Consider the following 12677-nt stretch of genomic DNA (forward strand, 5'->3'; position numbering starts at 1 on the left):
GCTTCTGTTCTGCAATGTGATTTGTCCTTTTCATATGTGTTCATTTTTTTTAATTGTATCCTTTGGTATATATGGCTGTGACTATTTTCTTCCACTATTTGATCCGAGGAAGTGGGTCTGGCCCACGAAAGCTCATCATCTAATAAACCATCTTGTTAGTCTTTAAAGTGCTACATAGTCCTGTATTTTGTTTCTGTTCCCTTGAGACTTTCATCCTCCTTAAGAGCACTGGGGCTCTCAGACTGGAGGTGGGACAGTATTACAGTGCCCTAGAAAGTCTCATCAACATAGCTCTCTACCTCCCTTAGCTCCTCCAATTCAGCCACCCTGCCTCCAAAGTCCGAACCCAGTCTCTGAGGGCCAGGAGCTCCTTGCACCGGGTGCACACATACGCCACCCGCCCACAGGGCAGGTAATCATACATCTTACACTCAACGCAATAAACAGGATAGCCCCCACTCTGCTGCTGGGCTTCTGTCTGCATTCTTTCCTATGAATGAGTTTGATTGATAAGGTTTCTAGTTCAAACAGGAAGTTTTTATTAAAATCTTTAAACTAAAGTATAAAGACTGGCAAGAGCACCTTGGCCTCTTCCCACTCCCCTTCCAAACTCTCTCTCAAAACTGTTTGCTGCTCCTGTTTTCAAGCTCCCTGGTGGCTGACTCACAGCTTTATAAAGCCCTGGTAGCCCTGTCCCCTGACTAAGGCTCAGCCAATTAAGAGAGGCTTCTAGATTTCAAACCTTTAGAAGCTCACAGCTTCCAGCTGCCGGCCACAGCACACGCTCCTTCAAACAAACAAACAAACAAACAAACACACACACACACACACACACACACACACACACACACAAACAAGCTCAGCACACAGCAAGTAACCCCCCCCCACACACACACAAACACACACAAGCTCAGCACACAGCAAGTAACCCCCCCCCCCACACACACACAAACAGGCTGTGTCTACATTGGCACCCCTTTCCGGAAAAGGGATGCTAATGTAGCACTTTGGAATAGGCAAATCCGCGGGGGATTTAAATATCCCCCGCGGCATTTGCATTAACATGGCTGCCGCTTTTTTCCGGCTTGGGGAAAAGCCGGAGAAAAGCGCCAGTCTAGACGTTATTCTCCGGAAAATAGAGCCTTTTCGGGAGGATTTCTTATTCCTACTTTCAAGGTGCAAGGAGCTCCTGGCCCTCAGAGACAGAGACTTTCAAGTAGGAATAAGAAATCCTCCGGAAAAGGCTTTATTTTCCAGAGAATAACGTCTAGACTGGCGCTTTTCTCCGGCTTTTCCCCAAGCTGGAAAAAAGCGGCAGCCATGTTAATGCAAATGCCGCGGGGGATATTTAAATCCCCCACGGATTTGACTATTCCAAAGTGCTACATTAGCATCCCTTTTCCAAAAGGGGTGCCAATGTAGACACAGCAACACACACACAAACAAACAAACACACACAAGCTCAGCACACAGCAAGTAACCCCCCCCCACACACACACATACAAACACACACTACTGACAGCCACTTACCTCAAGGGTCCCATATTTACTCCTCCTTTACCTGGAGCACTCCCTCTCAAAACTCCCTGTTTGCTGCTCCTGTTTGCAAGCAAATAGACAGAAAAGGAGGTGAATGGAGATAGAGGGCGTGTATGGGGTTAGAGAGAGAAAGAGACACACACAGAGCATGGAGGCAGATGGAGGGGGGGGATGGACGATGGGTAGAATAGCCAGGAAGGCTAAGTCTTCACTAAGCCAAACCTGAGCCCAGCCATGGTCCACCCCTTCCCCTGTTATCTGCTTAAACGAAGCACATAAGATCTTTTATAGGGAAAAGGCAGTACGCCGCATTTATTGAGACTACAACAGTTGCACATGCTGTTCAATCACACACACACACACAAATCATCATGCATACACAATCCCGCCAGATGATGTCATCGTTACCAGTCCAGATTCTGTATCAATCTAGTGGCCAGCACAAGGGGATGCAGGGCCTTTGTCGGTCGATTGATCCGATGTTCCTCCGGACTTGGTGTTGGCAAGACGAACCCAAAGCACCCTGCTTTTATAATCCTTTTTTCTGTTGAAGTCAGTGTATTCCACTGTGTCATTCTGTGACCGGAATGTTATCTTTTTGATGGCAGTATTCCCAAAACATTTCCCAAGGCTCATCCTACAATCAATCATTTTTCCAGGGTGCCCTCTTGCTTCAAGGTTCATCAATCTGCCAATACCCAATCAGCTTATGAGTCTGGGAACACACTGATGGTTATAGATGGCTTCTCTGCAGCCAGGTGGTCTCGTCTTCACGCACGCTTGCGACCCCTCCTTCTCTGGCCCTCTGGTTCTGAGAAATAACTTTGCACCTTATCTCCACACATTCCTACCCCTTTCACACACATAAGTAATATTACAAAGACTTTCAAGGCTATGCGGTAAATCAAGCAATTAAGGCCTCAGCCTTTAACATTCTTCTAGACTTCATTAACACAGACACAATACGAGATCCTGTCTCTTTACTTACTAAAACTTTAGAACAAGGAAATATAGGATCTATACACTTCACTAAAGGATTTGACCGACCACAATCTTAGATATGATTATAAAAAAGAATAAAACTTTCAACCCTAACACCCTCCCCCCCACACACACAGGTGGGTGCTCCGCCAGCTGGTAGCGGGGGTTGGTGGGTGGCAGTGGCTCAGCTGCAGCTCCTCCGGCTAGGGGGCAGGTGTCCCTCCTCCTTCATGCCCTGCCCCACGGCTGCTGCAACTGAAGAAGGTGGGGAGGAATTTGCTGAATTCTTGGCCACGGGCTCATAACTTCCCCGCGGGGAGATGACGAAGGACCAGGACTGGCGGAGCTGTGGTCATGTGCACAGGGCATGCAGGGCGTGGGGCTGTCCCTCCGCGCTCCCGGCCCGTTCCCAGCATGGGGAAGTGAGTGGGGACTAGATGGAGAACGACGGCCCATTGACCCAGCTGGGATCTGCCCCAGTGACTCCAGTGGAGCTACGGCCCATTAGCCCACCTAGGATCTGCCCCATTGATTCACAGGTTTTGGGTACAACATGGACTATGGTGACAATTGTTCTAAAATCAGGACAGGTAACTCCACAGAATGGAAAATGCCTGAGGCTCTGCAAACGCCACCAAGATCCAGCAACACCCCTTCTTTTCCCCTCCCCGACCGCCTCCCCTGGCCTCAGAGAAAACGTCACAACCGCAGCTGCCTGTCCCAAACCTTGGTACTCAGTGTGAGGAGCAGATGCCACATCAGGGACCTCTCATGGGGTCTAGGAAGTTAGATGTGGGGGAGCCAGGACTCCTGGGTTCTCTCCCCAGCTCTGGGAGGAGAGTGCTGACTAGCGGTCAGAGCAGCGGGGATGGGGGTTAGAACTCCTGGGTTCTTTGCTGGATCGGGGAAAGGAAGTGTCATGGGTCCAAGCAGGGCTACTGGGCATCAGTCCCAAAGATTTTACCATCTAAACAGGCAAATGCAGGATTATTTTGATTAATTACCCTTCAAAAACTCCTGCTCTGAAGCCTTAGGTCTGGACGGGGAATTGAACTCCCAACCTCAGTCCTGCAGCCAGCTGGGGGACGTGGCAGGCTCTGTTTCTCTTTCTGTGCTAGCACCTATTTTAGGAGAAAAAACAAGCCAAGCCCGAATTGAGGTTAAAACGGAGGGGTTTAGTGTGCAGGTACCACTGGATGTGGAAAGGCAGGGTAGGCCCGGGGAGCAGGAGGGGCATGGTCTCTTCTATCCTACGACATTCAGCGCAGAGCCACTGTCATCAACAATGCCGGCAGGGGGAGGCAGCCGGCAGTTCGCAGAGCTGGGCTGAAAGCAGTTTTCCCATGTCACAAATTTCTGAGATATTTGAAAAATTGCACCTCCTGAATTGCAGCCAAATCTTGAAATCTCCGAGGTTTCATGAACTGAAAAGCTGGTGGAGGGGAGAGGGGATTTGATTCAGGAGAATCGTGGATTCCTGGGCCGAAGGGGACCGTTGTGGTCATCTGGTCTGACACTTCCCAAACACGCCAGAGAACTTCCCCAGACGAATTCCCGTCTGAGTGAGGACAGGTGTGTTAAAACCACAGCCCCACGGGGTATCAAAATGGCCTCCTGTGGCGAATCGGCCACCATCAAAACACTCCGGTTCAGCCATTTCAAAAGTTGCATTTTCAGTGCCGCCCGCTTTCAATTTCTGAAACCCTCTTCCCCTTTCTTCCCCATGCACAGGGGTGGGGGTTCCCCCTTTCCTGGAAACAGGACTTCCCCTTTTCTCTCCTGGAGAGGTGGGGCTGCCTCCTCCTCCTTTTCTGAACCCCACCCAGCTGCTAATTGGTAGCCCCTTCCCCTGCCCTCCACTGGTTGGCCATGTGTCCATGCCACTCAATAAGTGGCTGCAGGACATGGTGGCTACGTCTACACTGGCATGATTTTCCGGAAATGCTTTTAACGGAAAAGTTTTCCGTTAAAAGCATTTTCGGAAAAGCGCGTCTAGATTGGCAGGACGCTTTTCCGCAAAAGCAAAAAGTCCGTGGCCAATCTAGACGCACTTTTCTGCAAAAAAGCCCCAATCGCCATTTTCGCAATCGGGGCTTTTTTGCAGAAAACAAATCTCTGCTGTCTACACTGGCCCTTTTGCGCAAAAGTTCTTTGGAAAAAGACTTTTGCCTGAATGGGAGCAGCATAGTATTTCCGCAAGAAGCCCTGATTTCTTACAGTAGGAAGTCAGTGCTTTTGCAGAAATTCAAGCGGCCAGTGTAGACAGCTGGCAAGTTTTTCCGGAAAAGCGGCTGATTTTCCGGAAAAACTGGCCAGTCTAGACACAGCCTCAGAGACCAAAATAGACACAGATGGTAGTCCAACCCAATTCTGACCAGGCCAATCAGTGGGGAGAGCCAGGAGAGGGAAGGGCCAACACAGACCACACCCCTAAGGCAGAGGGAATAGGGATGGGGCAGTTGTGTGGGATGGGGAAGGGAAATCTCCCTACCAGGGATGGGGCAGCGAAATGCCACATTTATTGGTAACACATACAGCAATCGCTACTGAATCATATGCACAAGATATATCACACACACACACACACACACACACACACTCCGTCTTGTTTTGATTACCAACTGGTTGCCCCCCCTAACTGCACTGGCAGGTGAGTTAGATGGGGAGGAGGGGTGGTGCTGATTCAGATCAACGCTCCCATGTCGATCCGGATCAGCTCCCGCCTCACCAGAGCCTAATGAAGGGGAATAATAACTCCTCTGGATCTGCTGGCAATGCTCCTCCTAATGCAGCCCAACCTGCCATTAGCCTTCTTGGCTACAAGGACGCCCTGGTGACTCATCTCCAGCTTCTCATCCACTGGGACCCCCAGGTCCTTTTCTGCAGAAGTGCTGCTTAGCCAGTCGGTCCCCAGCCTGTAACAATGCTTGGGATTCTTCCAACCCAAGGGCAGGACTCTGCACTTGTCCTTGTTGAACCTCATCAGCTTCTCATCTAGTCTGGTACAAAGACATTCTCTTTACCTTAATGATTCTTAGGGACTATTCTACCAAGACGTGACACAAAAGACTTAATACCAAGTTTCTGTGTAAAAGGACATGGCACTAGGAGATGTGAAAACGAAGGTTCTCTCTGGGAAGGTGTAACCCAGAGATGCTCAACACAAAGTCCTGTGAAAATGATACAATGTTCCATGCAGATGGTTACGATAGAGATTTAGCTACAGGACGGGCTGGGGGTAGCAGTGTGGACAAGGGGCCAGCTGGCTTCCTTCACCGCTGCCCCCCAGGGCCCACTGCTCTGTTTCCAGATCTTCCCTGGCTTTGCATAGCTGCCGCCCTGACCTTGCGTTGTGCAGAACCGTGGTCCCACCAGCCGCCTCCCTGGGAGACCCACCGGCTCTACGGAGGGCAGGCTGGGCTATTGGGGGACCCTGCCTGGGGCGAGGATCCGGGAGGGTGCCGGGGCTGGCTGGAGGGATCTGATTACCAGGTCTCTCTGCAGATCCAGGTCTCCTCCCGCGGCCCCGGCAGCTCGCGCTCTGGCCAGGCCAGAAAGCTTGGAGGGGTCGCGGGAAGGGGGATTGGGACCTGGCTGCAGACTCAGACCTGGAGCAGCCAGGCGCTTTCATTTCCTCTGGCGATTCATTGGCAAAGGAGTCAGAGAGCTGCCCAGGCCCACCCTGTCCTTCCCCCTCTGCTTCTACTCTCGGTTCCCAGTTTACTTTTTATCATGTCCCCCCTTCCTTAGCCCACTAGGCCCCACGCCCCTCCCAGAATGGGGAAGAGAAACCAAGATCCCAAATCCCAGCCCCCCTGCTCTAACCACTAAGCACCACTCTCCTCCCAGGATGGGGAAGAGAAACCATGATCCCGACTCTCAGTCCCCTGCTCTAACCATTAGGCCCCACTCTCCTCCCTGACCTGGGCAGAGAACCGAGGGTCCCAACTCCCAGCCCCCCTACTCTAACCACTAGGCCCCACTCCCCTCCCAAAATGGGAGAGAAACCAGGGTCCCAACTCCCTGCTCTAAGCACTAGGCCTCACTACCCTTCCAGAACTGGGCAGAGAACCCAGGAGTCCTCACTGCCACTCCCACCCCTCTGCTAATTCTCTAGCCTCCGCTCCTCTCCTAGACCATGGGAGGGAGCCCAGGACTCCCGACTTCCTCTGGTGCACTCCCTTTTCCTGCCACAAAACCTCAGGGGAGGGAAGTAACCCGCTCTGCTCCCCCCACCCCACTGAGCACAGCTTCCCTCCCCCACCCATCTGGGCCATGTGTGCCAAAGTCGGAGCTGTCCGGTGCTGACAGACTAGGCCCCTGTGGAGGGGGGGTTACCAGAGTCTAGGGCAGCCTGAAGGGGCATTAAATGAAGCAGCAGGATACCAGTCTACATAAGCCCCTGGGTCTGATCTAGGGTGGCAGTGAAATAGCCGGTTACATGGGCCTCTGAGTCCATCCATTCACTTTACCCACTAGATCCTGCTTCCTTCTCCAAGCCAGGGATAGAATCCAGGAGTCCTGGCTCTGAACCTCCCACTGCTCTCACCCCTTAAGCTCCTAGGCCCTCCCAGAACTGGGGATAGACCCACATGTGCTAACCACTAGACCCCACTCTCCCTCCAGAGCTGAGACTAGAACCCAGGAGTCCTGGCTCCCAGCACCCCCCGCTCTAACCACAAACATTTGTGCGTCTAACCCAGTGGATCCCGCTCATCCCCAAAACTGTATTTTCCAGGAAATACGGAAATGATTGTTTTCATTCCTTTGCAGAACAATCCACACACCCACCCCACTACACCCCGCGACATTCCCCATGAAATGAAAACTCTGGTTCCCAGCGAGCTCTGCCTTATTATCTCCCCAGAACCCAGGAAGAGGTTAATTAACTTCCTCCCCCGAGGAGGCTGGGGCAAGATTGACGCTTCCCTGGCAAGTGTGGAGAGACTGATTGATCCAATCTCATGCCTGCGCAGCCAGTCGGCAGGTTCCCAGCAAAGATGGTAGGAGAGGAGAGAAACGGTGAGAGAAACACCGTAGGCGTGTCAGGCTGGAAGGCATCCTGTGAGGGCCCCAGGTCCCGTCTCTGCAGGACCAAGCACCATCTAGCCCATCGCTGACAGGTGTCTGTCCAACCTGCACTTCAATATCTCCAGGGATGGAGATTCCACAACCTCCCCTGTCAATTTCTCCCAGCGCTTTACCACCCTGACCAGAAGTTTTTCCTAATGTCCGACCTCAACCTTTCTTGCTGCAGTTTAAGCCCATTGCTTCTTGCCCTGTCTGAAGTGGTGAATTTCTCACTCCCTTCTTTATAAAAACTTTTTACCTACTTGAAACCTGCTCTCATGTTCCCCCTCGCATCTCTCCTGCCGATGAAACAAATCCAATTTTTTTCATTCGTCCCTCTCAGTCCCTGTTTTGTAGCCCTTGCTTTGTGTTTGTAGCTCTCCTCTGGCCATTCGCCAGTTTGTTAACATCTGGTCTGAAATCTGGCGCCCAAACTGGATAGAGGGCTCCAACTCCATCAGGGAGCTGTGCACGGGAGAACGACTCCTTGTGCCTTGCTTCCCTCACTCCACAACCGCCAGTGCTTGGCAAAAAGGACCCCGGGTGGCTCCCGCAAGGTGCGGAAAGGGAATCTGTTGCATCCATGGTGACAAGGAACCTGCCGTTCCTTTCCAGAAGCTCCCCGTCGTTTTCTGCGATGGAATCCACCCTTCTGGCTTCAGACAAAGCGAAGATGGACACAACGCTGGGTTTCCATTTGAGAAGCCAGCGTTGGCTGCTTTGGACTCTCAGATGAGGGGAAAAGCCCGCTGAGAAGAAAATTAAAATTAAAATGCTTGGACATGGAATTGTGACATTGCATATATTTCAGGCCTCATGAGAGGTCGGGAGAGGCCGGGGTCAGCTGCAACCCGCTGCTCTGTCTGAGTGTGCGTGTCTTCAGTGCACAGGCCGTGAGCAGATTGTGTTGTGTGGCTGTCACGGAACCATGCCGGGAGTTACGGAATTAGCCAGACAGCTGTGGAATTAGCTCCGCAGGGACAAGGGCAAGGAGTGTGGCCAAGCACGAGGGATCCTGGAACTCGCTCAGAGTATGTCTACACTACAAAGTTAATTCGAACTAACAGACGTTCGTTTGAATTAACTTTGATAGGCGCTACACATGCAAACCGCTAGTTCGAACTTAATTCAAACTAGCGGAGCGCTTAATTTGAATTAGGTAAACCTCATTCCACGAGGACTAACGCCTAGTTCGAATTAAGTAGTTCCGATTAAGGGCTGTGTAGCCACTTAATTCGAACTAGTGGGAGGCTAGCCCTCCCCAGCTTTCCCTGGTGGCCACTCTGGGCACCACCAGGGAAACTCTTCTGCCCCCCTCCCCGTCCCGGAGCCCTTAAAGGGGCACGGACTGACTACGGTGCCCGTGCCAGGTGCAAGCCTGCCAGCACCCAGCCAGCAGACCCTGCACCTGGCACAGCTCGAGCCAGCCACCCGCTGCCACCCAGCCCTTCACCTCTTCCCGGGACCAGGCTGGTGGCTCCCGGGAGCCTGCCCAGGTCCGCAAGAGGCGGGCGCCCGCCTGGTCTAGTACAGACATCGTGGACCTCATCCACGACCTCCACACTAGGCACAGGAAAGTGGCCGTCTAGGGCAGGAGAGCTGCCAGCCTGGCCACCCAGGAGCAGGTTTGCATGAAAATCAAGGTGGTCCACTGAGACCCCCGACCCTGAGCCCTGAGCTTAGAACGGCCGTACTGGGTCAGACCAAAGGTCCATCTAGCCCAGTAGCCTGTCTGCCGACAGCGGCCAGCACTCGGCCCCCTGGAGGGGATGGACCGAAGACAATGACCAAGCCATTTGTCTCGTGCCATCCATCTCCAGCCTTCCCCAAACAAAGGCCAGGGACACCATTTCTACCCCCTGGCTAATACCACTCCATGGACCCAACCTCCATGACTTTATCTCACTTCTCTTTAAACTCTGTTCTAGTTGTAGCCTTCACAGCCTCCTGCAGCAAGGAGTTCCACAGGTTGACTCTTTGCTTTGTGAAGAAGAACTTTCTGTTGTTAGTTTGAAGTCTGCTACCCATTCCTTTCCTTTGGTGTCCTCTAGTCCTTATATTATGGGAACTAATGAAGAACTTTTCTTTATGCATCTTCTCCAAACCACTCATGCTTTTATAGACTTCTATCCTATCCCCCCTCAGTCTCCTCTTTTCTAAGCTGAAAAGTCCCAGTCTCTTTAGCCTCTCTTCATATGGGACCCGTTCCAAACCCCTAATCATTTTAGTTGTCCTCCCCTCTCCCACCCTCTTTCTTTCTCTCTCCCACCTCCTTTTCCCAGTCTCCCTGAGTTTTGTTTAATAAAGAGAGTTTCTATTTTTGAACACACGTGTCCTTTATTTTGTACATCAGGAAGGGGGGCTAGGGAGGGGTAAGTGGAAGGAGGTGAGGGAGGAATGGGGTACGAGCCCCCAATGGGGAGGACTGGGGTGGCTCTGAGGGCTCCTCGTGGTGTAAGCTCTCCTGAAGCCCCTCGATTGACCCCACCTCCGGATGGCAGCCTGCGGCAAGTGCAGCCAGGCTGAAGGCCGAGGGCTGTGATGTGCCGAGTGTGGGCATTCAGGGCACTCTAAGCCAGGACTGCTTTGCTGTCCCTCATCGAGTTAGACAAGCAAGCGGGGAACCCTGAGAACTGTCTGTCTGGGGTGGGGGTCCGGTCCCTTTAAGCACAGCCCTCGGCTAACCTGAGGCAGCAGCTCCACGCTATGAGTCCTAATCTGCTGTCCTGCCGGCACTGCTTCCGGCCATCCTTAACCCTGGGTCAGGGTCCACTCAATGTGGACATGCTAGTTCGAATTAGCAAAATGCTAATTCGAACTAGTTTTTAGGTCTATATGCGCTAGTTCAAATTAGCTTAGTTCGAATTAGTGCTGTAGTGTAGACATACCCTCAGGGTCTGGGCAGCACCTGGTACAACAGGGCTCTGATCGCTGTCTGGTTCGCTGTGGTGCTAGGTCACATCTTACCCAGACTTTCTGTAGTTTCTGCTCTTTGCTTGCCTGTCTCAGGGCTGTGGTGTGTCGGGCTGGGGTGTCTCAGCCGTGGTCCCCGACGTGACAGATGCAGCTCAGACAGGCTGACCATGTGGGGGGCCAGGAAGTTGATTTTCTGTGGGTTTCTGTGGGGCTCAGCAAAGGGGAAGGTGAGGGGGGGCTGCTAGTGTCTGCAAACCTCACAGGAGCCTGGCTTCTGCTGCTCCCTGCTGCACGTCAGGTCCCCCAGAGCCCCAGCGTCGCTGCGGTTCTGAGACGGACGCTCTCACAGGCAGGCCTGGTGGGACCACGAGCTGAGAGCGAGGCAGGGGGCAGCCACATCCTGGCAGGGCCCCGTCCCGGTTGCACCAGGGCGAGTGGGGGAGCAGAGAAACTAAAGGGGGTGGCTGAGGGGAGAGAATGAACTGGAGGCCTGTTCATAGCAGAACAGCCGTCTGAGAAATGGGAGGGGAGTAGGGTCCGGTGGGTAGAGCAGTGGAGGGGGAGCTTGGAGTCAGGACTCCTGGCCTCTCTCCCTGGCTCCCAGAGCAGAGGGGTGTGTAATGGATTTCCACACACCCTGGATGCCACCTGGAACTGGTTCCCCGTGCTCCCCCTAGCCCTGTGCTACTATCACAAGCTGCCAGGCCCTCCAGCTGGTGCTGACACCAGCCCTTCCACTGCTACGACACTGGCCTCCCTCTCCCCGCTGCAGTTACTCATAGGGGCTCTGACCAGCTCCTGCGTGGCAAGGCCCCCGCAGGGGTAACTCAGAGACCCCCTGGCCTGTGGCCCCAGGATGATGCCCCCTCAGGGCACAGGGCAATTCTCATCCCGGGGAGCCGCGTCCCTCACACTGGGCCAAACAAGGCCAAGAGCAGTGAGGCGGAATAGAGGCAGCGGGGAAGAGACCTGGTGCGGCCTGTCTGGCATCTGGCCACTAGGTGGCACCACAGAATCCTAGAGCTGGCAGAGACCTCAGGAGTCATCGAGTCCAGCCCCCTGCCCAAGGCAGGACCAACCCAACTCAATCAACCCGGCCAGGGCTTTGTCAGCTGGGACTTAAACACCCCTAGGGATGGAGATTCCACCCTTCCCTAGAGAATCCAGCCCAGGGCTTCCCACCCGCCTAGGGAAATGTCTTCCATAATCTTCAACCTAGACCTCCCCCACTGTAACTTGAGCCCATTGCTCCTTGTTCTGCCACCTGCCCCCACTGAGAACAGCCTCTCTCCAGCCTCTTTGCAATCCCACTTCAGGGAGTTGCAGGCTGCTCCCAAATCCCCCCTCGCTCTTCTCTTCTGCAGACTGAACAAACCCAGATCCCTCAGCCTCTCCTCGCAGGTCGTGTGCTTCAGCTCCCGAATCATTTTGGTTTCCCTCTACTGGACCCTCCCCGGTGTGTCCACATCCTTTCTATAATGGGGGGCCCAGAACTGGACACAATACTCCAGATGTGACCTCATTCGTGCCAAAGAAAGGGGAATAATCACTCCTCTGGATCTGCTGGCAATGCTCCTCCTAATACCACTTAATATGCCATTAGCCTTCTTGGCTACAAGGGCATCCTGTTGACTCATCTCCAGCTTCTCATCCACTGGAATCCCCAGGCAGTCGGTCCCCAGCCTGTAACAATTCTTGGGATTCTTCTGTCCCAAGGACAGGACTCTGCACTTGTCCTTGTTGAACCTCAGCAGATTTCTTTGGGCCTAGTGCTCTAATCTTTCTGGTCACTCTGGGCCCTCTCCCCACCTCTCCCCCTGGCTTAGTGTCATCCGCAAACTTGCTGAGGGTGCAATCCATCCCCTCAGCCAGGTCATTAATAAAGATGTTAAATGTGACACGTTGTCACCATCTCATCAGATGGAACCTTGACCAGCCTTGGACCATCGTGTGTCTCGGGTGGATTTTCCGCTCTAGGGTCCCTTCTGTCCTTTGCCCAGTGCTTTGCCCTGCCCCCCCATGCCCTGCCGCAAATCACACCCAGTCCCAGTGCCCCCACCCCCACACGCCCTGCTGTCACAAGGTGCTCCGATCTAGCTGACGTGCTCAAAGCTCACAAGACATGTATTGTTAGCCCAGGGCTACTCAACACGTGGCCTGTATGTTTGTGA

This window comes from Pelodiscus sinensis, chromosome 22, assembly GCF_052426305.1.
Source record: "Pelodiscus sinensis isolate ZL-2025 chromosome 22, ASM5242630v1, whole genome shotgun sequence".
Taxonomy (NCBI): Eukaryota; Metazoa; Chordata; order Testudines; family Trionychidae; genus Pelodiscus; species Pelodiscus sinensis.